This window comes from Ursus americanus, chromosome 8 (genome assembly GCF_024610735.1).
Source record: "Ursus americanus isolate L20-20 chromosome 8, mUrsAme1.1.p, whole genome shotgun sequence".
Taxonomy (NCBI): domain Eukaryota; kingdom Metazoa; phylum Chordata; class Mammalia; order Carnivora; family Ursidae; genus Ursus; species Ursus americanus.
This window is the reverse complement of record NC_142134.1, coordinates 36,681,031-36,686,185: the sequence shown is the minus strand read 5'-3', so window position 1 is coordinate 36,686,185 and position 5,155 is coordinate 36,681,031. Positions and strand designations below refer to the sequence as shown.

Sequence of the window (5,155 nt, the reverse complement as noted above, 5' to 3'; positions counted from 1 at the left end):
TGACTCTGTAAATTGGAACATATAAAGTGCAAAACACAAAAGAGATTGGAGTTACATTAAAATAAGTATAATTTAAAAGTCAAATTTAAATATATGCAGAAAGCATAGGAAATTGTGTGTATTTTAGCCATGAAGAACAGACAATATTATTTGCCTCAAAATTCTTAAGTTTCTTTAATGAAATAATATAATGTTTAAAATATGAGGAAAACCACTGCAAAAACTGAGTAGTGTTACTATGACAACAGAAATCCATTCAACTAGTCTTAGGCACTAAGGAAAGTGAATATGAATCTTTGCTTCATGAGAAATAATTATTAAAGAGGGATGTGCAATATGCTAGTTACACTTTTGAGTTAATAAATATTCCAGTAATATTTAAAAGCATATTTCTTATATTTCTTATAGAAACATTATGTTCCGAGTCTTTGGAAATAAACTTTTTTAAACATTAAGAAAACAGCTCTAATCTGAGAATGTGTGATGTCTCTTGGGTAAAAATGGGAGATCAAAAGAATTGATTTCATTTTCTGCTTCATTCACCATATACTTATTAGACTTCTATGTTCTAGCACTGTGATAGGTACTGTGGATAAAATATTGAACAAACAATACAATCCCTATTATCTTGGTTAGAAAGTAGGAAAAAAGGCACTAATCGTTTAATCATATATGTAGTTACATATAACCACAAGATCTTTGCATATGTTGTTCCTGCTGTCAGAGGCAATGGGTGGAAAGGAGGGTCAGGAAAGAATTCCTGACATAGGAAGTACATAGGTGAATTCTAGAAACTGTTAAAAAAAAAAAAAATCTGGTGGAGGCCCAAACATTCAAGACATTCCAGACCAGTGGAGACTTTGGTCCTTAGTCTGAAGGCAACTACCGAAGTGCTAATCAGAGAAATGAAATAGTCATATTTTCACCTCAGAGAAAACTAAATTTCAAACTACAGAGAGGAGAGATACAGTTCTTTATTAGAGAAGGGAGGGCATAATTAGAACTAATAAAACAATCTACCACAGAGAACAATTCTAACTTACCCATGTTTATATGTTTGTGACTCTAATAAAAGCGTAAAATCACAAGGTCATATCATTCTTAAAATCACCTTTCTTGTTACTTAGGGTGGGGAGACAGGTGGTAGATCCATCATTAATGAAGCATTTAGAGGAAGTATCCAAGGATGACTACTTCAAGCAATAATTTGAAGACATACTGCAACTTCATAAAATATGTATCTTCTAACAAAAAAAAAATTAAAATCATCTCAGCTAACTGATTTTGAAGCTTGCATTGTGGTTTATATTTATTTACTACTTTGTTTCACCTATATCAAGCAATTTCATTTTAAAGATTCCATGAGCAGAATATTAGGCTTATCTCTAGTTATTTGTGCCCATACACATCAAAAATATACACAACACTATCTCATGTAATAAACCTTAAAACTTGGCCAACCATTTCCTATAAAATAAAACAGTTAATTAATGAACATAGTGAGGGTAATTATTTGGCATTTAAATCCAAATCATATTTTATTTGAGAATTGTTTAACTTTACTAGAAATAGATAACCAAAATCTGTGTACTAACGTAGTATCTTTGTTTTGTACTTTTTAATGATAAGGGAATTTCTAAATCCATAAACAATTACCCCTTTGCCACTGAAAATTCTGCTTAATGATCTGGCCTCCTGCAAATTTCACCAATTTGTTTAGAAATTTGAATACCTCCTGCATGATCAAAGTGTTCAGGTATTGTAATGTTTCCAAAAAAGTATCTTATTAATACTAATAAATACTAATTTTCATTAAGTATTATTTCAAGAAAGTTTATTTTCATTGGGTAATATCTTTTTAAAAGTCACCCATTTGTAATGTTAGCATTCTATTGCTATATAACAAATTCTTTCAAATTTAGCTATTTAGAGCCATACAAGTGTATTGTCTCACATTTTTCTTAGGTCAAGACTCTAAGTATGGATTTGGTCCTGTGCTGAGCGTCACCAGGGTGAAATCAAGATGGCAACCAGAACTGCAATCTCATCCTAAGCTCAGGGTCCTCTTCCAAACCTACCAGTTGTTGGCAGAATTCAGTCCCTGGAGGCTGTAGAGACTGAAATCTCCATTTTCTTGCTTGCTGGAGGTCAGGAATACTCTCAACTCCTAGAGGCCATCTTAGGAACTTGCCAATCTCCCCCACTTAAATAAGGCAGTTCACAACATGATAATTTGTTTCCTCAAGGACAGCAGGATCTACCGTTTGATTCTCTGATTTCTTTTAAGGGCTCACCTGATTATATCAGAACCACTCAGGAGAATCTCCCTTTTCGTTAATTCAAAGTTAACTTATTAAGGAATTTTTTTGTATCTGCAGAACTCCTTTCTCCATAAAAGTTCGCATAATCACAGGAATGATATTGCATCATATTTACAGGTCCTGCCACATTAAAGGGGAGAGGATGGAATCTACAGGGCCATCTTGGAATTCTGCCCTGCTACACATGGTTACACTTTGTTTTTTTTTAAATGACTGGCCCTGCTGACTCACTCAACAATCTAAAACTATAGAAATTAAAATTCAACCTCACACAATTAATTATAAGTGCGATTTGACAAATGATACACCTGGAAGATCGTTGAGGAAAAAAAAAACCTACAATATATACCATGTTGAGAAGCCTTCTGTAATTAAAACTCATTTCACATAAACAGACATTTAAACTTAAAATAATTTTACTATAAACAGTGAGTGAACCAGAGAGGTCAAAAGGAGAAGTAAGGGCTCTTTAATCATTCCACTCCCACAATTTTTTCCAATCCAATCCTTTCCTTCCACTTACTCCCCTTCCTCTAGGGATGAGCCTCCGCCAACACCAACACGGAGAACCTCTACTAGCAACTTCAAAAGATATGGAATTAGTAAAAACCATCACCCCAGGATATTCTGGGTCCCTGAACATTGTGAGCTACAGTTTTAGGGAACAAGCAAACAAATCAATGAGAGAGAAAGAAAGAGAAAGAGAGAAAAGGAGAATATTGGCTGATAAACCTAATCTTATCCCAACTTAATGTATTTGTATTTTAAACTGAATGCTCAGCAAATTTCAAAAAGTTACATTTATTTTCCTTTGTTTTAAATTCTTAGGGCAACCTCATATACTCAAAAAATAAGTATATATCTGAACAAGTTTTTTTTTTTCTTTCATTAGGAGTGTTTAAGAAACTGAATATCTGAGGGTGAAAGTTGATAAATGTTAAATGATGAAGGAAATCATTACCTTTTAATGTAAGTAGAAAAATTCTAAGGCCAATAAGGGATTAAAAATGTGGACACCATTGGCGTTGCCATTTATTACTGAAAAATTAACTAATTACAGCATGGTAAAAATTACAGTATAAATATTTAATTGTTTATCAAAACTATTCAAGGGAGAGACAGGTTTTTAGGTACATTCTGTAGGCAGGCATAAAGAAGTGCTGAATTACCCAGTTTAATTAGAACTCGAAATCAGCACACTTTGAGATTCATAGCCAATGAAAGGATTGACATTAACCTTCTCATTTTTCTGGGATAATTTTTATTGTTTATAAACTTCCTGCACTGTTATATAAATACATTATTCAGATTTGAAAATATGGAGATATAATCTACAAACAATTAGTTTTACCATGCTATATATATATGTATATATGTATATTAATTTCTCTATTATATATAACTTAAAAATATAACATCAAAATATAAGACCATTCTACCCACCAGGCTGACAAAAATATGGAAAATGGGTGGCAAAATACGCTGAAATTTCACTGTAACACTTTAATCCTTAGAAAAATATAACAGAAAGAAGCTTATCACTCATTTACCGGAGAAGTTTAAAAGGTAGAGATAATAAGGGCGCCTGGGTGGCTCAGTCAGTTAAGTGTCTGACTTGTTGATTGTGGCTCAGGTCATGATCTCAGGGCTGTGGAATCGAGCCACCCATTGGGCTCCAGGCTGAGCATGGAGACTGCTTGGGTTTCTCTCCTTCTCCCTCTGCTCCTTCTCTAGCTTGTGCACGTGTGCACGTGTTCTCTCTCTCTCTCTCTCTCAAACAAATAAAATCTAAAAAAAATAAAAAGGTAAAGATAAAAAAAGAACCTCAATCCTTTCTCCCCTGGAACTTCCTGAAGATCCTGTGAGTGTAGATGGCATCATCTGGAGTGTGAGTTGCCGCACGAGGGTATTGAAGACAATGGCCAAGAACAAACTAAGAGGGCAGAAGTCCAGGAATGTATTTCATATAGCCAGCCAAAAAAACCTTTAAGTCTAAAAACAAAGCAAAACCAGTTACCACTAATCTTAAGAAGATAAACATTGTGAATGATGAAAATTTAACAGAATGAATGAAGCTTTTGTAGATACACAAGAGGAACTTGCACATTTCTCAAAAGGCCTTTCCCTTGAACCTCTGAAGAAACAGCTGATTCCTCAGCAGTGTCATGAAAATGAATTAGTTAATGTTGATGAAACAACAAGATTAATGGCTCAGTTGTAATACACTGGAGATACATCAAATACCCCCAAAAGACAAATAAATTAAATGTTTTATACAAAAAAAAAAAAAAAAAAAGAACCTCAACTCAAAAGTGATCTCTTGCTCTGATTTCTTGAGGACTGTATTACAAAAAGATTTCACAGTATCCCGTTAACCATCAATAAAATGAACAGATATTTAGAGATTCAAGAATTTATTTATAAATCTGAAAATGTTTGTCGGCAATTCCTACAAACCCTTTAAATATCATTCTACGTTTAAGGTAAGAACAAAAAATAAAATCATCTTTTTAAACTTTTTTTTAATTCTATAAATTTATCTCAGTATAGTTGATCTTTGGGGGTGTTTAGGTCAAGAAATTGTACACATGTGTAAATCCGTGCAACCACCATAATGATCAGGCTTCAGAATAGTTCCATCACCACCCAAGAAACTCCCTAGGCTATTATTTGTAATCACGGCAAGTCCCAACCCCTGGCTAACACCGATCTATTCTCCTCACTAGAACTTTGTCTTTTCCAGAATGTCACATAAATAAAATACACAGTATGTGACCTTTAAACATGGAATGTTGCATAGATACAAACAAGAGATACCAAAGGGAAAAAAAAAC

At 33.5% G+C, this 5,155-nt stretch overlaps 1 pseudogene; it reads left to right on the top strand.

The window, feature by feature from the left end:
• Window positions 1-4,215: 4,215 nt before the first annotated feature.
• LOC123804096 (ribosomal biogenesis factor pseudogene) lies at window positions 4,216-4,570 on the top strand (annotated as a pseudogene).
• Window positions 4,571-5,155: the final 585 nt, after the last annotated feature.